Raw genomic sequence first — 22528 nt, forward strand, 5'->3', positions numbered from 1 at the left:
ATTGATTACCAACTAGTTTATATATTCACATTCGTGTATATATTTGATGAGGACTAAAGGGAGATAGATAGATAGATAGATAGATAGATAGATAGATAGATAGATAGATAGATAGATAGATAGATAGATAGATAGGAAATACACTGTATAACAGATAGGTAAAAGTAGGCACATTTTTTTTTCTTTCAGACTTCCTAATGGTGACGGTTTTCCACAATTCAGACATGTCATTCACTGGCCAAAGCAAAGAGAATAAAAGCTGAGAGCTGCGCTCCACCTCCGTCTTCTGCACTGAAACGGACAAAGCTAACATATTCCTTGAAAATTTCCAGGCACATCCGAACGCCAAGATGAAAATCAACTCGAAGCAGTATGACAAACCGAAAGGCACCGCTGAGACTCGAACTCAGGATCTCCTGTTTACTAGACAGGCGCTTTAACCATCTAAGCCACGGCGCCAGACGTTGTAGATTGAGTCTAGCATTGTGCCCTCATACGCCTAAAAGATTGTTAACATGCAACAGACGTCCACTTCTTTGTAATAAAAAAAAATTCAAAGGAGAACGCACTTTCAGCTCCACGATCAGACGCTTTTGGAAAGAGGGAAGTTTGCCTTATGTTGTTTGAATTCAATGTTCAAAGGAAACGCTTGATGAAGAGAAAACGTTCCCATAATCCGTGATGAGGACGAAAAAAGGTCATCTGAAAAGCACAACAGACTCGCGAACCTGAGAAAAGCAGTCATCTTCTTCAATGGCACCTTAAAGTCATTTCTTCATCGAGTTTTTCCATTCTCTTTTGTCGACTGCCCTTAAAGACTAAAAAAAATTAAACGTAAGAACCTATTAGTTTTCCCTGGCAAGTACGTGCACAGTCTAATTGCAAGTTCACTTTGCCACGGATTCAGCTGTGCGTGTACTGCAGAAAAGAAACACGAGGAAGCAGGCACCGCTGAGATTTGAACTCAGGATCTCCTGTTTACAATGCAGGCACTTTAACCAGCTAAGCCACAGCGCCCCAACGTGGATGATTATTTGCCAGCTTCCCTTTTCACTCTGTAAAACAAAATAGTTAGGGCAGAGTATCTGAACTCTTATATCTGGAACAAGAATATTTAGGTTTGGGGCGGACTGAGAAAGCTCCAGTTGGGGGTTATTTATGGAAAGCAGTGAGGTGCAACGGTTGAAATATTCTTTTCTTGACTTTGAGCTGCTGGTACAGAAGGGAGCAGAAGGGTTAATGGGCTCTAAGATATAAAATACCGACAAGGATGGGATTCGAACCCACGCGTGCAGAGCACAATGGATTAGCAGTCCATCGCCTTAACCACTCGGCCACCTTGTCGCGGAAGACCGAGGCACATTTGTGATAATTTTGTCCAAATTTAAATGCATTGTTCTGGCTAAAAGAGCACGTGATGTTTTTCGTTTTATCACAGATACTTCAACTACAGTGGTAACGCGCCGATGTATAAACTTTGGGAACCCTACTAAGTCAGGACTTAGTAGTCTTTTCACTTACAAACTTTTTTTAGAACCAGCTCTAAATTTTTTGAATTCTTGACTTGGACATTATTCCCTTTCTTCCTTGCAGATTAGCTTCCAGTGAGATATCATATATTGTCTTGCGGGGACCGTCTCTATAATGCTTAACACTAGTACAGTGCCTCTGCAGCCCTTTCTCAGCAGATCCTTTGCACTCCTATGTAGGGTTTGCTTTGCTTTGTTGTTCTGTCAGCCCATTTTCTTGTCTTGACCTCTTCATTTCCCAATTTCGTAATAGCATTTCACACTAACTGGAGGAGCTTTGACATCTTTTAATAGCCTTCCCCAGCTTTGTGGCCATCACACAGATCTTCAGTCAGTTGCTTAGAAGAGCCCCTTGTTGTTGAGTGTTGCTCAAGGGTTTAAGAGTCAAAGATCTTTTTAGGCTCATCAGTGAATACTTCTGTTCCTTTTTGATCAGATTGACAGCTCCTGAGCTAAACTGCAGGTCAGACTAATGACTTAAGAACAACTGAAAGGGGGCTCAGACTTCGTTAAACACCACATTTACCCTTTTATTTATTTATTTATTTATTCACAACCTTCTTCAGTTCATCAGATAAAAGTGCAACTGCACATTATCATTTTCATACACATGCAATTATTTTAGTTTGTTTGCTGTCTAAGTTGTATTTAGTATTATTTTTTTTTTTCCTTTAAATATAACAAAATCTGTCATTTGGCCAGGGCTGTCCAAACTAATGCATGGGACTGTAACCCCTGATAGCCTCCTGTTCAGGTCAGTTGTGAAACTAAAACATGTGTTGTCGATGTGCACAGTGATATTGCCATTCACTTATACACTTTGCGTATACTTTATAAGAGTTACTTTATCACTATCAATGTTTTTTAAACATTGGTGAGTTTACTGTGTAGGTTTAAAAATAGTTGATTTTTGTGAGGGAGATGGGAGATGTTCAGTATATTAGAATGCATATACAGTACACAATAAAGGCCAGTGTTCATTTGTTTAAAAAAAGATTGTTAAAATACACAAACAAACAAACAAATAAATAAATATCGTTAAGTTATAAAGAAGGGTGTGCCACATACTGAAATGGGTGAGCAAAGGTCCACACCTGGCTTAGACAGAGGTACATTGTATTCAGGACGGTACTCAGACCTCTTTCTTTGTTAGTATTTTACTCAGGTTTACTGTAATTTATTCTGTTTAATGCTTTTGTGCATCCTTTATCTATCTGTTTTGGTGTTCTATTCAGGAAACTTTTCTATCCAATGCTACATATACCTGCTGTTCCTTTCTGAGACTCTGTGAAGTGCCTTAAGCATGGGAAAGGCACTATATAATTATTATTATTATTATTATTATTATTATTATGTTGTAGGTTTCACTTTAAGTGCACAAATTTACCATCAGTCCACACTTACTGATAATGACAAAGTGAAGACATGTTTTCAGAAAGATTTACAAATGTATTTAAAAATCAAAAACTGAAGCCTCTCATTCCTAGAAGTACTCAGACCCTTTACTGTGGCACTCCAAACTGTGATCAGGCCATCCTGTTTGCCTTAAGTCTCCCTTAGATGTTTCTAGAACCTGTAGCAATTTGAATTGACTGAATATCATTTAGAATGGCGCACATGTACCTGTGTATAGAAACACCCACAATTCACACTGCATGTCAAGACCGAAATCAAGCCATGCAGTCCAAGGACCTTTCTGTAGACCACCACAGTCAAATTGTGGGGAGGAATACATGAAGGAGAAGGGGGTAAATCCATTTGTAAAGCTTTGCCTGTTCCCAGGGGCACAGTATGATTAAGAACTGTGAAATGGAAGAAGCTTGGAACCTCCAGGTCTCCTCCTATACTTTTAAATCCTGCTTCTTTTATGCCATTTTACAGTCCTTTACTGAGTTGTGTGATTCCATTGGTTGACTAAGCACCATTTCATTCAGGGAAGGGTTCTTTGCATATGAAGTTCATTCTTTCAGCTTTGAAAAACTTCCTAATACTGTATATATAAAAAAAAACAATCAATCCTAACACAGTGTCACAGGGTTCTGCTGGAGCCAATCCCATCCAACACAGGAGCAAACCGCAGGCAGGGCGCCAGCCCATCACAGGGCACACACACCAAAGACAATTTAGGATCACCAATGCACCTACCCTGCATGTCTTTGGACTGTGAGAAGAAACCTAAACAGACACGGGGAGAACATGCAAACACCACACAGGGAGGACCCAGGAAGTGAACCCAGATCTCCTTACTGCGAGGCAGCAGTGCTACCCACTACGCCACCATGCCACCCCAAAAAAAAAAAAAAATAACAATCAGATATCTTTAAAGTCTGGCAGGCTAAATAGCAGGACACTAAGAGACTATAGGAAAACCTGAACGTTTGTTACTATACCAACTCAACTAGTGTCCTTTTAAACTCACGACGTCTTTCACAAATCTGTTATCATCAATCCATGGTTATTCACTGTATGGAGCCTGTTATGGATCTAAATAAATAAAAGGTTCTTTCTGGAACCTTCATGTGGACGGGTCTTTTGAGAACCAAATATTCTGTACTATGACCGGTGTGGAAGCCGTACTGGTGTTTCTCAAATAAATTGTGATGTGTAAATCAGCAATCGTAACCCCACAAAACAGGACATGATAGGAGACAGCGGGATTTCAACAGAAGACAGGCTTACAAAGAAATATGTTTCTGCTGCAAATAGGGCAGTCTGGAAAAATTATACATATCTGAAGAAAGGCCAAAACTTATTTTATTTTTTTTTTAAATGGTCATTTTGTAGACCTTAATTAGGCATAAAAAGCGAGACTCTTAAACAATTAGATATGTAGATACATTTGTAGGGAGCCTGCAACTTTATTTTACTTTCTCGTATAGACAGTATAGGAATCGTGAAAAAATTTGATCTCGAGATTTAGATGAATCTTGACATTTTAGACTCTATGACAATCAAAAACTCACCTGTCCGGTTATCACCGTTTGAAGTTGTCTATCAAGTGTAACTTTAGCCAAACGTTTCACAGTTCGTCATCCCTACCTCTTTGAGGTTCCGCCTTATAGAGTTTCCTCTTAAATAACCTGCCATTGTACCAAGCGACGAAACTCCATTAAACGAAAGGAGGCAAAAAAGAAGCTGCGGGGATGAAACTCCATTAGACAAAAGAAGAAGCGACGAAACTAACTGCTTATATTTTTGACAATGGAAGTAAGTGAGCTTTGAAATGAAAACGCTTGAAATTTGCACAGTTTTTTTTTTTCGCATTTTAATAACTTTGTTTTGCATGGTTATGTTTGTACCGTGAACCTTTACGTTTGTATTAATAATAATTTTCGCTTAAGTAATTGATTTATATTCAGTGCTTGAAGTGGATCGGCACTCGTCAAATTCCACAAGGCAAGTTTCACGATAACTTCTCGACGTTGCATGGAAAACGAAAAAAAACTTTTACAAGCATGTAGGAAACGCTTGATCAGTTATGCTGTCTGTTACACATCAGTATAAGTGTGCAATTCAGTTGAGCTATTGCTGTCTGATTGTGGGTTGACACCTAGTGATTTGATTGGTAATGCCTTGCACATTTTGTTAGTTGTTGTTCAATAAAGACAAGAAAGAAAAAGGCACGCGCTGTCTGCTCTTCTGTTCTTATCAAAGGAAAAAAAAGGGCAACGATAGTGTACTGCATTACTAACACATGACACTGTCGTGAAGCAGGCTTTTGATAAAGTTCAGATTGACTACAGTGGTGCATGTTATTATCTTTTCAGTTTAGCTCCTTATGTTGGAGTAATGTGTCTAAATTGTAATACCAAATAATCTGCGATGTTTTTGTACCATCAATTTTAATAGAATTTCATGGTAGTTTTGTGCAGATGATGCATTTCATTTCTAAATTGTTAAAAGACTTAACTGCAATGGGCAGTGCACCACTAAATTATATGTGGGTCAGACTAACAGTCGCGATGTTCACAGAGCCTTTTCAATTTATTTACAAATGATATTTATATTTTTTCCTTTCAGCTTTCAGTGCTACAAGAATATGTTCTGGAAATTGGATGTTAATGAAAAATCAGGTAAATTGCAAACACTCATTTGTTAAACTTGTAATTCACTTGTAGTGTTTGACTTTAATGTGTGTCTTTTGTTCTTTCCTTAGGACATCCCCGCTGGTTCAGTAGATTGTGGAACAGACATGTTGATGGAGTTTGAATATGAACTGTAAGCTTTATGTAACTTTACATTTGTGTTTAGATTGTGTAGTACTTTTTCTGTTATCCTCTCTCAGTATGCTCTTTATCTGACCAGGAGAAACCCTTTGATTTTACTGTCAATCTTTTAAAGATGCTGATAATAAATAACAAAATACACACACACACACACACACACACACACACACACACACACACACACACACACACACACACACACACATATATATATATATATATATATATATATATATATATATATATATATATAATTTTCTTCAATTGTGGCATTCATTTAATAAGCCCTCCACTAATAATGGCACACCTTATAAAAAATTAATTTTAAAAATATTTATTTCTTGATGAGGGCTTTGTTTTTCTTGGAATGACATTGTTTCAATTAAAAGTCAGACGTTTCTAATTTTTTCAGTGCAAGGTGACATTTTTTTTTTTAACCCTTCTTACTAATTTTTACAAGTGGTGCCAATAATAGTGGAGAGCAGTGTATTTATCCTTTTTGTCTTAGGATGACGTGTCTGTAACTTGCATATTACTTTAGGTAGTGTCCAGATTGGTGTATTCATAATACTCTGAAATAATTGATGTATTCTAAAAAAAACTATTGAGATAACCATGAACGAGAGTTTTTGTAATGAACCGCAGAGGAATTCTCACAGTTTGAACTTTATTCCATAGTGTCCACTTTTATGAGAAAACAGGAGTGTTCAGACCAAAATCGGATAACTTGCACAAGACCAATACTACATGTGACAATTTGATGTGGTAAGGCAGCTGACTCAAGAATGAGGGGCTTGGGTTTATGAGGCTGCAGAGATCAGCAGGGCTTCCAGGAGGACTCGGCATGAAAAACTGGAGTTCATCATAAAGGGCCATGGAGCAGATGATCACTTGCTGGTAACCTGGTTCAGATAACAACTAGAACTTTCTTATTGTAATCTATCTAGTAGCAAAGAGCAATGATGGCTTGATAGCACCAAACTCTAGTATTTGCTTGTCCAACAGGCTGTTGTACCTGAAAAGGTGTCCTCCAAATGGTTTAAACAATTCTAAAGATCCTAATGGCCACCATGTAATGACCTCTATACGGTAGAAGATGAGGAGCTGATAGATGGCTTCTACAACTACCTGATGAAATGCTGTGAAGAGCTGTAGGCACTTTTGAAAAGACCGACACCCCGAGTTCACATCATTCTGGATGTGCTGATGCCGGAGGCTCATTTGGCTTCAGTGAATCTCTAATGAGTATAGAGAGTGTCTCCATGAGTAAGAAGCAAAAGGTCTGCTCATTGATGGACCAGCAGACAGTGAGTGGGACGTCATGTGGTGTCGGGGAGTGGAAGGTCCTTTTCTTTTTATTTTCAGCAGCATTCTTCTGTTAATCAGAATACCATTTTACTTGTAGAGAATTTAGACATGAATATAAATTAAATATGTATGAATGTAAATATATGTTTAAAGTGAAATTTAAAATATGCATGAATACACTTTAAGTACTGGTGATAGTAAATCCATATATATATATATATACACACACAGTGGTGTGAAAAACTATTTGCCCCCTTCCTGATTTCTTATTCTTTTGCATGTTTGTCACACAAAACGTTTCTGATTATCAAACACATTTAACCATTAGTCAAATATAACACAAGTAAACACAAAATGCAGTTTTTAAATGATGGTTTTTATTATTTAGGGAGAAAAAATCCAAAGCTACATGGCCCTGTGTAAAAAGTAATTGCCCCTTGTTAAAAATCACCTAACTGTGGTGTATCACACCTGAGTTCAATTTCCGTAGCCACCCCCAGGCCTGATTACTGCCACACCTGTTTCAATCAAGAAATCACTTCAATAGGAGCTGCATGACACAGAGAAGTAGACCAAAAGCACCTCAAAAGCTAGACATCATGCCAAGATCCAAAGAAATTCAGGAACAAATGAGAACAGAAGTAATTGAGATCTATCAGTCTGGTAAAGGTTATAAAGCCATTTCTAAAGCTTTGGGACTCCAGCGAACCACAGTGAGAGCCATTATCACCAAATGGCAAAAACAGGGAACAGTGGTGAACCTTCCCAGGAGTGGCCAGCCGACCAAAATTACCCCAAGAGCGCAGAGACGACTCATCCGAGAGGTCACAAAAGACCCCAGGACAACGTCTAAAGAACTGCAGGCCTCACTTGCCTCAATTAAGGTCAGTGTTCACGACTCCACCATAAGAAAGAGACTGGCCTGCAAAAACGGCCTGCATGGCAGACTTCCAAGACGCAAACCACTGTTAAGCAAAAAGAACATTAGGGCTCCTCTCAATTTTGCTAAGAAACATCTCAATGATTGCCAAGACTTTTGGAAAAATACCTTGTGGACTGATGAGACAAAAGTTGAACTTTTGGAAGGCAAATGTCCGTTACATCTGGCGTAAAAGGAACACAGCATTTCAGAAAAAGAACATCATACCAACAGTAAAATATGGTGGTGGTAGTGTGATGGTCTGGGGTTGTTTTTCTGCTTCAGGACCTGGAAGGCTTGCTGTGATAGATGGAACCATGAATTCTACTGTCTACCAAAAAATCCTGAAGGAGAATGTCCGGCCATCTGTTTGTCAACTCAAGCTGAAGCGATCTTGGGTGCTGCAAAGGACAATGACCCAAAACACACCAGCAAATCCACCTCTGAATGGCTGAAGAAAAACAAAATGAAGACTTTGGAGTGGCCTAGTCAAAGTCCTGACCTGAATCCAATTGAGATGCTATGGCATGACCTTAAAAAGACGGTTCATGCTAGAAAACCCTCAAATAAAGCTGAATTACAACAATTCTGCAAAGATGAGTGGGCCAAAATTCCTCCAGAGCGCTGTACAAGACTCATTGCAAGTTATCGCAAACGCTTGATTGCAGTTATTGCTGCTAAGGGTGGCCCAACCAGTTATTAGGTTCAGGGGCAATTACTTTTTCACACAAGGCCATGTAGGTTTGGATTTTTTTCTCCCTAAATAATAAAACCATCATTTAAAAACTGCATTTTGTGTTTACTTGTGTTATATTTGACTACTGGTTAAATGTGTTTGATGATCAGAAACATTTTGTGTGACAAACATGCAAAAGAATAAGAAATCAGGAAGGGGCAAATAGTTTTCACACCACTGTATGTGTATATATATATATATATATATATATATATATATATATATATATATATTTATATATATATATATATATATATATATATATATATATATATATATATATATATATATATATATATATATCTTTATTAAAAGTGAGCAAAGAGTTTGACAAACTTGAGCTTCAACTGTTGGAGTACAAAGACAGACAGCATCACTGAAGTTTCTCCACTTGGGATTCCATCTCAACACCTCCTCTGATAAACGTGTCACTGGCTTTATTTGTCTTTGGCCTTTTTTATTTCTGAGGGTTAAACTGACTGTGTATAACAGAGTTGTGTATATTTGATTTAACTATTGCTGTAAATAATAAAGGATACTTTGTTGATTAAGTTATGAATATTTGAAATTGTCTGTGTATCTGTTTTAGCCAATTCATGCCATCTACATTTTGTCTTTAGTTTTTATAACTGTATTGTACAGTTTTATTACTTTTTTGAATATTACAAGCAAACATTTCTATCCCCATTACATGTTATTTATATATAATACAGTATATAGAAGTGGCCGTGCTTCAGTATATTCTCCGATCAGTCTGTTAGTTAGAATGCACAAAGAAGATTCATTTTTCTTTCAGTTCAGCTGACCCATCATTATTGTTAATTGTAAATATTTCTTGAAATGGTTGTAAAATTTATACTGAATAATTATTAACATTTTGTTTTTGGTAGTGACTATACTGAGTGTTTTAATTTGTGCTGGCCCAATCAACTCGTGCATTAACACAACTAGAACTGATAGATTTGAGCAGAGCCTCCTCTTGTATCCACACCGTCTACAGATGTCATGGACTTTGCTGGACTCGCTGGTAATCCCACAGGATAAATCAGCTTAGAAACTGAGCATCCTGATCAAGACTGTGCTGTTCACTTACAACCATAGTCTACAACAATAAGGGTCTTATCTTTATTTAGGAGTCACATTTTCAATAAAACTTGCATTGTCTTTAACTGAAATTGCAGCTTGTGTATATAGGAAAAAGATTGAATACTCCTGATAAATGGAGAGTCAAAACCTTTTGAAGCTCAGTATTCTAAAACCATAACTCACAGCAAGAACCTTGTTATTCTAAAGTCTTGACATTAAGTGTGTGTCAGTGTTAATATTTATCTTATTATATAATACGCTATCATGGCTGTTCGTTTATTTGAACAGGATTTTAAATCACTTGCAGCTTGCAAACCGTCTCACCTATTGACCTGAATTTGCCACACATATACTGCGTGACGTCTACTATCCACTTTCAGGGTGATGATTGACCTCCAAGGTTATTCCTCTTTTATTTTTATTTTATTTTATTGTAGAATCAACTCTTGGCAGCAGCCAGCAGGACAGCCATGCAGTGCATGTGTGAGGGCGCCATTTTTATCCCTCCCACCTTCGCTGTCACTTCTCCTACCTCTTCAATCTGCCTCAAGAATGATTTAAGATATGAAGACTTAAGTGCCAGCTTAAGTGAAAAATTAATTAACGTACCAAGTAATTGCAACACAAACACGGACTGAATCAGTTTTAATGCGTAAAGATGCCGATGGAAGAAGAGAAGAAGCAAACCGCTAGGATGAAGAAAAGAAGAGCTGCTCAGGAAGCAGCAAGCACATCAACCTCTGAGCAAATGAATGCCAAACATACAGAGAAAGAGCATGAAAACTAGGAATGCTCAAGTCAAGTGTATTCACTGCACGTTCTCCTGCAGTGCACCATTACTTGTATGTATGTATGTATGTGCTCAAAAAAAAATTAAAGGAACATTGAAAACACATGAGATCTCAATGGCTGAGAATGAAATTTCAGCAATGAAATCCTGCTGGCTGTCTCTGCTGCGATGGACTGATATGGTGCTGTGTTAGGAATGAAAGGATGGGAATGAAAATGAGCAACCGACAGAAAGGGGCTGAATTCAAAGACAACCTGAAAATCAAAGGGAAAAAATGATATGGCATGCAGGCAGACGAGTCCGTTTTGCCAAAATTTTATTGCAGCAACTCCAAATCGTACTCAGTAGTTTGTATAAGAAAGTGATTGTATGCATGCCTGACAATGTCCTAATAAGATGACAGATGGTGTCCTGAGGGATCTCCTTCCAGATCTGGACCAGGGCATCACTGAGCTCCTGGACAGTCTGAGGTGTCAGATGGACCCAAACATAATGTCCCACCCAGAGGTGTTCTATTGGATTGAGGTCTGGCAATTGGGGGGTTGGGGTATGGATGGGGAGGCAGTCAATGGTATCAATTCCTTTTATCCTCTCGCCACATGAGGCTGGGCATTGTCGTGCACCAGGAGGAACCAGCATAGGGTCTGACAACGGGTCCAAGGATTTCATCCCAATACCTAAGAGCAGTCAAGGAGCCATTGTCTAGCCTGTAGAGATCTGTGCGCACCTCCATGGATATGTCTCCCCAGACCATCACTGACCCAGCACCAAACCAGTCCTGCTGAATAATGTCACAGACAGCATAACATTCTCCAGACCCTTTCACATCTGTCACATGTGTTATGGGTGTACCTGCTCTCATCTGTAAAAAGCACAGGGTGCCAGTGGTGGACCAGCCGATTCTAGTACTCTATGGCAAATGCCAATTGAGCTCCACAGTGCCCAATAGAGGACATCGGGCCCTCAGGCCACCCTCATGACGTCTGCTTCTGATTGTTTGGTCAGAAACATTCACACTAGTGGCCTGCCTGCCTGCCTGCCGGAGGTCATTTTGTAGGCTCTGCCAGTGCTCATCCTGTTCCTCCTTGCCCAAAGGAGCAGATAGCAGTGGGTCCTGCTGATGGGTTAAGGACCTTCTACGAGGGGCCCTGTCCAGCTCTCCTAGAGTAACTGCCTGTCTGTCTCCTGGAATCTCCTCCATGCCCTTGAGACTGTGCTGGAAGACACAGCAAACCTTCTGGCAATGCTACGTGGTATTGATGTGCCATCCTGGAGAAGCTGGACTACCTGTGCCAACTCTGTAGAGTCCAGGTATGGCCTCATGCTACCAGTAGTGACACTGACCGTAGCCAAATGCAAAACGAGTGACAAAACAGATGAGTAGGGAAAAATGTCAGAAGCCTCCACCTGTGAAACCATTCCTATTTTCGGGGTCATCTCATTGCTGCCCCTCGAGTTCACCTGTTGTTAATTTCATTAACACCAAAGCATCTGAAACTGATTAACAAGCCCCTCTGCTACTTATCTGACCAGATCAACAGCCCACAAGTTTTATTGACTTGATGATATACTCTCATTCAAATGTGTGCCTTTCATTTTCTTGAGCACTATACACTATACTGGTGCTCTGTCTACTTGCCTGGGGTTACAGATGTAAAAGAAAGAGGGAAGTGTTGAACTACAACACATGACATGTGGAATTTAGGCCATTCTGTTATGGTCTACGTAATAAAGAATATAAAGGATCATAGAGTCCGACTGGAGCCCTGCCCTGACAACACACACCCTAAACATATTTATGTTAATTTATATTGATTGTCCTATAGAAAACTACATTGATGTAAACCAGTTTTTCAGTATAAACCTATGACAAACAAGGAGAAAAAGCCTTACCAGAAATATCATTGCCAAAATAAATTCCCAGCTGTTCAGATTGGATGATGTAATGGCTATGACTTGACAGCCTCAGTGTAGTGTGTGCTAAACTGACCAGTAAAGTGGAGTCGTTTACAGCTGTACAGGTTGTTATGTCAGGGCCATACTGGAGTATACAGACTCTGTGTGCTCTTAATATGCTGTTTGCTTGTGTAGTCATATACTGTATGTAGGATGATGCCCAACTGAACTGTCTGCCATCTCTATCTTGTTACCAGTCATGATGCTGATACCCATCAGTGCCTGCTGTTCAGTTGGACTCCTGGCCTCGTCCAGTCTCAGAGACCCTAAAGACCGGCTGATGTGTTCAGCACACCAGTAGGTCCTGATGGAGTCAAATGGAGGATAAATGAGATATGAACTATAAATAAACATCTGTCATGTTTTAATCTTAAATGTAACTTTTGCATAAGTAATGTGTATTATAATAAACATATATTTGGCGATCTTAAAGAGGTATTTAAAATCCCAAAAGTAATAAAGATCCAATTAAGTCAAATAATTGAATACCCTGATTAACAGGTGCACAGTCACAAAAAGTGCAAAATTATTACTCTTTTGAAGGCATAATATTTGCTCTTCACAGATCGTTTAACATAATAAACTTCATTATAAAAATAATAATTGAAATGTGACTATTAGCACTATGATAACTGTGTTTCTTACATTTAACATTGATAACATGTAGAGACAGCCAATGGATTCTTTAAAGTCACAATTGTATTGCCAGCTTTCTTAATGTTGTCTAATCCCTGATACCTGAACGTCAGAGTGTCAAGTATGTGATTTTTAATATTCTGTAATCATAATACAGCTAAAGACAAATTTGAATACGAGATCCACAGGCAAGGAACTCACTAGAGCTGCTGGTATGTTGAGAACAGACATGAAGACCGCAGAAAATTTGACAAGACATCTGCAAACAAAGAACAGAGGCTGATCTGCGGGCAGAAGAGGATTATACTAAAATACTTAAATACATAAACGTTGATAAATAGTAATGAAAGTAATAAAACACATTTTAGGGTTGTTTATGATAGAAGTAACGATTTAAACTTAACAGTTTATTCAACGTTTAAAATTGTAATACGTTTATAGCCCGTGGTGACTTATAGGCGTCTATTTCATTTGGGCATTCGAATAAACAACAACAGTCAATCATTTGTTTTAATCTGACTGACTCAATCAAGTAGAGCCCACACTTATGTCTACGTCGATCCATTAAAATTTGGCGGCAGAAATTTGTACTGTTATGTTTATTTAAATTTTCTTCAGTCATTGTTTAGTAACGATAAATAACTCAAATCCAAATTTTTATTATCATTATTTTTTCAGAACCGCTAATCATGAATGACGGTGGTAAAAATACACTGCAGTCTTAATAATACACTCGACAGAATGCTATAGTGTAAGATACTAGCACTAATAGACTATCGCCGCAGATGTATTTTACGAATATACACTCCGTCTCTTACAGTCACTTTATCTTGACCGTCCACCTTTAGAAATTACTCCCACCATTCTTTTTACGTATCCATAAGGCAAATGGCTAAAGTGGGATATGAATGACAAATAACACCGATTGGCGATTTGTTAAATAAAAAATGTGTGTGACCGCGAAGTCTAAATTTTCGATTGGCTGATCAGTGCCACACGTACGCAAATTAAATATATGATTGGTTCGAGTCGAAACTGACATTCACGCCCATGTTACTCCGGTCACTTGGAACTTTCTGTTCTCGCTCGTCACTGCTGTATGACGTGCAGGTAGGATGTTTAGTTTCGTAGTGTCGACACACATTATACTCTTTCATCACTGCAGTACATGTAGTTTCATCCATCCATCCATCCATTTTCCAACCCGCTGAATCCGAACATAGGATCACGGGGGTCTGCTGGAGCCCATCCCAGCCAAGACAGGGTGCAAGGCAGGAACTAATCCCGGGCAGGGCACCAACCCACCGCAGACATGTAATTTCATTTGAAATCAAATAGTCACACTTGTCCTTGACCTCTAGGAAGAAATATCCATTTTCCCACCGTGTCTGAAATTTTCTGCACACGCTAGTTATTGTGCGTTTCTTTGGTTCTGCCGTTTTTGGTTTCCCGTAGCAAAGTTGTTCTTTGGTTGCGCTTGTTTGTGAAGACGCTGCATTGATCAAGTCAGTAGCGCCACATTGTGTTAAACATAAGAAGTGCAATACAGTGAAAAATGAGTTCGCGTGTTGGCCATATTTCATTATATTTTTAGAATTTGCTGGGGGCTAATTAAAATGGACCACGGGCCGCAGTTTGGACACCCCTGTAAAAAGAGAAATGTGTACATGATAATAAAAACTGTGTTCAATATAACGCATATTCTTTCAATAACTATTATTAATTTTATTTTAATTTATACATCATCAGTTTAACAATAACGTGTAATGAGAACAATAAGCTGATACGTCCCCATTATGTTCCTGATAATACATTTACTTTTATATATATATTTTTTATTCCTGCCTTCATTATCACAATTAAATGTAGCTAAATGCAGTTTTACCTAGAGCAATTTATTGAAACAAATATTATATAATACTAACACTTTTTCTGTGTTTTTAGGTTAGTATAACTCTTTTTACTTTTCACGTAATCAAGGTAATGCATATGTAATCATGAAAAATTCCACCACCGTTTTTGACCTTCCTAAGTGCAAAAATATAATTTTAATGTAAACTTTGATTATAAACAGAGATAAATGATTGTGTATCCATCCATCCATCCATCCATTATCCAACCCGCTATATCCTAACTACAGGATCACGGGGGTCTGCTGGAGCCAATCCCAGCCAACACAGGGTGAAAGGCAGGAAACAAACCCCGGGCAGGGCGCCAGTCCACCGCAGTGATTGTGTATAGATATTATCAATTGGTTATGATGAGAAACAGAGAGATATGAGATTTGAGAAATATTGCTCAACTGGATGGGGTGCTAATGACCTTTTCCTCTATCTCAGTCTACGAGAAATTCGAGGGGAGTGCACTCCTTATTATTTTTATATGAAGAAAATGTCACATTGCATATAGTCAAGGGGTACTTATACAACAAATGACTTCATAGTCAAATTAGAAAAAAGAAGGAAAAAAGATCAAGTTACAAAAAGAAGGCAGGAACAAAAAGAGACCAAAGATAACAGAACAGAATTCAACCTGAGAGAAGTAGAGAGGAGAGTCAAGAGCACAAACAAGAATTGTAAGAAAAAACAGAAAAAGAAGTTAAACACGCTTATTCTAAAATTTTATGAAATAATTCTTGGCATATTTTAAGAAAATTTTTGAACAGATCCTCTAAGTAAGAATGAATTTTTTCCCAATTTCAAATAGTAAATAACATTGGTTACCCACTGACTTAAAAGAGGTGGGCTGGGATGCTTCCAGTTGAGTAGATAAGTCTACGTGCCAATAGTGTGGTAAAGGCAATCACAGTTTGGTTAGTTACGTTAAGCGAGGGTTCAAACAGGAACCAAACAACACCATGCAAAGTCAAAATTTTAAAGATTGCACATGAAACTCCGTGCACTTATTCTGCCATCAGCCTTTCTGTTTGTTGGTTCTTATTCTATGTTAATTAATGTTGACTTATGTTTATCTTTTATTGTGTCTTCTATTTCTCTATTCATTTTGTAAAGCACTTTGAGCTACATTTTTTGTATGAATATGTGCTATATAAATAAATGTTGATTGATTGATTGATTGATTGATTGTTCGCATATTAAATAAACTGATTGAGGATATAAGACTATGCAAGACTGTTGGGGATACACATGTGATTTACTGGTGTTAAATGCTATTTTATTTATTTATCAAACTTTAACCACATAAACATAGTATGTTGAACTATGCTTTCTTCTCAAATAATAAAAAAAAACCAAATAAACAAATATAAAATAGATGTTGGCTCACAGAAAAACGTTTGGGGCAGTCACCCGCATACTTAGTCCCTGGCAGCAAAAGGACAAATACAAATAAAGTTGTGAAAGGATTAGAGCCCAAAACAGAACTGAATACATGTGGAGGTTGTCTTGCTTTTAAAGTAGGTTGACCGAAGTGACGTTATCTGAGGCCCAGAACCGGAAACGGGTTCTTTGGGCCGGAACCGGTAAAGTGACGTCTTCATGGCCGGACTCAGGCAGAATTTCCTATATTTGATCTGCAGGAATATCAGAGGAAAGATTAGTGTACCCCGCTGCCCCCTGGCCTGGCATGGAATTACCTTTGATTGGTCCCTCTAGCTGTCTCCCACACGCACGTGTATGGCAATGTAAAAAACAAAAGAAAAAAAAAAAAGAAATGAATCATGATTGGTGGAATAAACTTGCGAGGCATTTCAAACATGACAAATGTCTTCACTTGAATTCTTCTGTTCCAGAAAATGCTCACATTTGTCTGTGTCCCAAAACAAAAAAAGAGGCCAATAGCTGAAAATAAAGAATTCCTCCTTGCCAGTTTGAGGCCAGAGGCAGCTCTAGTTTTTGCACTTTTCACCTGTCACACCTGTGGGCTTAGCACACATGAATGGTGGGCTGACACAGAGCCAGGCTGAGATCACACACACAAGAGTGTGGACATGCAGGTTAGGAGTTCATCACACCGCTGAGCAGGAGGACATTTCTCTTTAGCTCAGAAGGACCAGATGGTCAGGAGGTCACCTGTTTGGGATTGACAAGCAGCTCTTAGCTGAAACATCATAGATCAAATTTCCTCAGCAGTGACAAAACAAAATGAACTGAAATGCTTCAGTAAAATGAAGACAGGGCATTTTTATTGGGCCCTGCTGATTGCTGTAATATCAACATTAACAGTTTGCCATTTCTGGGAATGAAGAAACGGTGCATATTAACAGTGGTTCAGCATCTACAGTAATCCAGAGAAAATTCTCATGATTTATGAAAATACAGAAACAATGACTTTGACAGTGATGAACCACCTGTGGGAAAGCACTAATAATGTATTGTATTTTGCACATTTCCTCACTTATCCACTGTTTTACAACCTATGAAGTTGATCAAGTGACATAGCGTGTTGGGGAAACTTGAAAGCTCACATTCACAAAATCGCACAGTGCCAGAAATAAAAAAGAAATCACATATCAAAGTTGCCGTGAAAAGAAGAGTTGTAAGCCCACTGTCTGAGTGTCATATGAAAGTTTATTAGGGTACAGAGAAAAAAGGCACACGGTGAGGAAAAAGCACGAAATGTCAACTTCAATCTCGACATTTCCACTTTAATCACGTAGTTTATTTTGTCATTTAGTAGAACATCATAAACTTCAACTTAAAATCATTTAATCAACCAGTTTCTCAAATCACATCGTAATTAAAGTAGCACGTTAAATGCTTTGTTTTGTATTTGATCTTCTATGTGCTCTATGTGTGTGAATCACTACTTGCTTCTTAAACCGGCTCTCTTCCTCCAACTGGACACAGAATCCATTACATCCGTGATATTACAGCTCTCTGAATAACTAAAATACTGAGATGTATACGTAATGTCATTTTCATGATGATAGGAGTTAAAGCACGTTATTGAACATGTGTTTCACTTCGATGAAATAATTTATTGTCGAAATTTGTCGCTGCGTTTTTAGCTGTGTTGTTATTTTATCTTTCTGTTTTATATTCAATATATATTGGCGTAGCCGCCACTGCAGTCCTTGTTTTTCTTTCCCCAAGTAACCGATCGCCATACAATCAGCTCTGTAATAGACGTTAAGCCATCAGTAAGCTTAGCGCCGATTCTTCAAAACGTTTAAAGAACATTGAAATATCTTCATAGTACATGTTTAATTATTCTATCCTTAAAGACAATCACAGTGAAGAATATAGATTATTTAAATGAAGTTAAAGTTTTATCTGTATATAATTTAACAAACATATTTTGCTGCATTTCACCTTAAAATGATATCGTCATCATATGTAAATACGCGCTTTATAAAGTGGCTCAGGTTGTGAGATATTATAACTGTAGTGCAAGTTTACAGTGGGGTGATTGTACTTATAAGTACAAACCGTTCTACAAGGAGCAATTGATTGGCTGCATTTAAAGTTCTTGGGATGAAACTGTTTCTGAACCGTGAGGTCTGTACAGGAAAGGCTTTAAAACGTTTTGCAGTGGCTGAGACAGCGTGTGCTTGAAGCTGTATACCGATAATTCTCTTTCCGATCAGCTGCTGCTGTGATTCACACTCAGATACAGTGATATAAATACGAGTCGTGCAGTGAGAGTAATATGGAAAAAGATGATCCGCTGTGGCAACTCCTAACGGGAGCAGCTGAAAGAAGAAGAAGGTGCAGTGAGAGTAACAACACTAAAGCAGTTATGGTATTTGGAATACTATGGCTGTTCCCTGGACCATTATATTGTTACGAGTTAATTACAATCAGATGCATTACACTAATAAACAATATGCGGTTAGTTTCTGTGTATTTATAAAGCCGCGTCATGAAAATAATGAGATATCACACAAGAACAGTAGCACTGCTTTGACGCTGGGTGCCGCCAGTTTGCAAAACCGAGCGGAGAACTTGCGTACGACAAGGCATGAGGTACCGTGGAAAAGTGCGTAGCTTTACGCCAAGTGTAGGTTTTATACATCGCGATTTGAACGTGGAAAAGTTCTTATGCAACATTTCTGTGCGTACGCACCGTTTATACATGAGGCCCCAGGCCTGGAGGGCCATGGTGGCTACAGGTTTTCATTCTAACCCTTTTCCTAATCAGTGACCAGTTTTCACTCCTAATTCACTTTTTTTCCCTTCATTTTAATAGCCCTGTTAGAAGGATTCAGTCCTCTGAATTGATTTGTTTCCTCATTAAATGACAACCAAACAGAAATGAGAAGTGAAACGAGCCAACAGACGACCAGCTAAACTGGGGCTTCAAACTCCAACCAGTTTCTTAATGAGAAGCCAATGCTTGCTGTTAATTAAACCCGTTATTTAATTATTCATTTTGCCACAGCAGACATTTCCAAAACTGATGATTTTATGTTTTTTTCTAAGAACACAATCGAGATGTTTTGATGACCTGAGAGATCAGCCTTACTAAGACCTCCATCTTTCTCTATTTTCAGATTCTGTGTGATGGGTACAGGTGAGCTGCTCATGTGGCTCCTTGTTTCGTGTCTCATTATTGTTTGGCCGCTAATTAAGGAAATAGAAACAACTAAGGGGTCTGAGTCAAGCTAATTAAAATAAATAATTTGCAGCAAAAACTGGTCACTAATTAAGAAGATGGTTAGAATGAAAACCTGCCGCCACTGCAGCCCTCCAGGACTGGAGTTCGACACCCCTATCTTAGTGCATTATAACCTACAGTTATATCTTATTTTGGCTTGGCATGCGTCACCTGTAGGTGAAGGTGCAGTACTGTAATTTCTCACAAAAAGGATGAAGGATGGCACTGAAAGGCCAATAGCATTTCCCTCACAAATGCTAACCAAACCTGAGAGAAATTACTCACAAATTGAAAAAGAAGCCTTAGGACTTGTGGTTGGAGTCATGAAGTTCCATGATTATTTGTTTGGCTGAAAATTTACATTAGTAGCAGATCACCAGCTGTTACTAAAGATTTTGGGTGCCAAGATGGGCATACCCACACTTGCTGCAGCTAAAATGCACAGAGGGTTGCTTGTTTTGGCAGCCTATACTTAATGAAATTAAATACAGAAAATCAGAACAGCATAGTAATGCAGATGCATTATCACGTTTGCCCCTGCTGGATTCGAATAAAGGAACTGAAACCAAATCCAATGTATAGGGTGTGTTTCCTAGATAAATTGCCACTGCACAGGAAGCTGATAGAGACCCTGTGTTGAGAAGAGTAAAACAGCATGCATTATGTGGATGGTCAAATTGTAATGTGGATGACACTTTAAAGCCATATTTTGCATACTTACTATAGAAAATGATTGTATTCTGTGGGGTCTTGGAGTGGTGGTACCTCAGAAGTTACAAAGTGGGTTAATGGTGGAATTGCATGAGCATCATTGGAGGACTGTAAAGATGAAGGCACTAGCCAGATGTCTGTTGGTGGCCTGATCTAGACAAATACATCGAGAATGAAGTGAGTCAATGTGATATTTGCAAACAACAGCGGAATATGCCAGCCGTGGCCCTTATACAAACCTGGAAGTGGGCTTCAAGTCCATGGGAGAGAATTCATTTGGATTTTGCTGAGGACCATAAACAGACATTTTTGGTGGTCATGGATGCATATGTTAGGAGGGCAGACATAATCCATATACCAACTACAATCACAACTAAGACAGTAGAAGCTCGAAGGAGTTTGCTTGCGTCATATGGGTTGGCACAGGAAGAAGTCACAGATAGTGGGCCTCAGTTTACGTCCTAAGAGTTTGTCTCTTTTTTAGAATTAAATGGGGTTAAACATATCAAATCCCTAGCAGATCACCCTGCCTCTAATTGCAGGGGTGTCCAACCTTTTTTGACAAAATGAAAATGGCCGAGAGCTACATACTAATTTCAACCCAAACAAACTGAATAAGCTTGTTTTGCCTGAACATTTATAAAATGTTGGTATCCACAACTCACATTTTGCATTAAAACATCACAAAAAATATTTAGTTCACCTGCAAGTGCATTTTGTATGTGTAGTGTATCTCACACTATTGAATTAAAACATGAATGCTGTCAAAACAAAGCAATGCAATTCCAAATACACAGATATGACTTAATCATTTGACATTTTGTTCCATGTCACCGTTTCACTTCACATGTCCAATTGCATGTCTGATGTGTTTTTAGTTAGTCAGATGTCTGGCACTGCAATGGAGTCAACAAGAGAGGCAGGTGTCTGGTGGAGTGGAGCCACTGAGGTTCACTCTTCTGGAGTCATTTCAATGTTCATCTGTCAGTCTTGTTCTGAACTTTAAGTTCACGACATTCATGTCAGACTCACAGGGGTATGGAGACCCAAACAAAGCAGACATTTTCAGAGCTGCTTGGTGAAGATTCTTACAGTTATCTGTCTCTGATATGCTCCAGAAATGCTGTTGAGACTTTAACTGCACATTATTTTGAAGGTTTACTAATATACAATATATAAAATCCAATGTTTCTCTGTCTGTATGTCTGTCCGCTTTTCACGAGAGGACTACTTAACAGATTTAGATTGGGTTTTTTTCTATAATTTGCTTAAACATTCCGGTTGATTTGGTGACTTCTCTAATTTCGCTAAGTATCATAGTTGGCTTGCAGTACCGATTTATTTGCGAGAATCCCAGAAACACGCAGTGGGATAACAGAGAGGGGTCTTCCTCAATCAAACGCCAGCTTCGGGCGTGTGCCTTAACTCTGCTTAGCTAGCAAACGAGGGAACAATTGAATTCAACTGTGTTTGATATTTAAAAAGAAATGTTACTTAGGTCTTGATGAGTTTGAGTCCGGATATTCTCTTAAGTGTATGCCACATTAAAAAGATAAACTGCAATTCAGATTGTGGATCGTGATTTTGTGTTAAAAGGATCATGATATGATTTTTTTGGAAAGATCGCCCACCCCTAATTTGACTAATCAACATTTCAAATTTATGTAGGATTCATTAACTTTTTGGGGAGCTACTTGGAAAGGGGTTGGGAGCTACATTGGTAGCTAACAAGCAATGTGTTGGAGACCCCTGATCTAATGGTTTGGCTGAGCAGCTAGTTCAGAGTTTTAAAAAATCTCTAGCAAAGAATAGGCCATTGGGTGGCATGTCACATTACCAACGTATCGCCAAAATTACCCTCATGTACATACAAACAAAACACCAGCAGAGCTGTTTTTAAAAAGGCAAGTGCGTACCTAACTGCCTCAAATTAAACCAAAGTTTTCACAGAGGATGCAGCTGGAAAGTTTAAACAAAAAAGGTGGATCCTAGAAGCTTAGATGTTTTGTTGTGGGGCAAGATGTCTTGGTAAGAGATTACAGGGGAAGGAATAAATTGTTAAGTGTTGTAATT

The 22528-nt window shown here is 38.5% G+C and overlaps 3 non-coding genes across 3 annotated transcripts; all 3 read right to left on the reverse strand.

Annotated features, from left to right (window-relative positions):
* Positions 1–385: 385 nt before the first annotated feature.
* On the reverse strand, positions 386–459 carry trnat-agu. The gene has a single exon. It is a non-coding gene; the product is annotated as a tRNA-Thr (tRNA).
* Positions 460–943: 484 nt separating this feature from the next.
* On the reverse strand, positions 944–1017 carry trnat-ugu. Its single transcript has one exon. It is a non-coding gene; the product is annotated as a tRNA-Thr (tRNA).
* A 245-nt stretch (positions 1018–1262) lies between these two features.
* trnas-gcu lies at positions 1263–1344 on the reverse strand. Its single transcript has one exon. It is a non-coding gene; the product is annotated as a tRNA-Ser (tRNA).
* Positions 1345–22528: the final 21184 nt, after the last annotated feature.

This window comes from Polypterus senegalus, chromosome 4 (genome assembly GCF_016835505.1).
Source record: "Polypterus senegalus isolate Bchr_013 chromosome 4, ASM1683550v1, whole genome shotgun sequence".
Classification (NCBI taxonomy): domain Eukaryota; kingdom Metazoa; phylum Chordata; class Cladistia; order Polypteriformes; family Polypteridae; genus Polypterus; species Polypterus senegalus.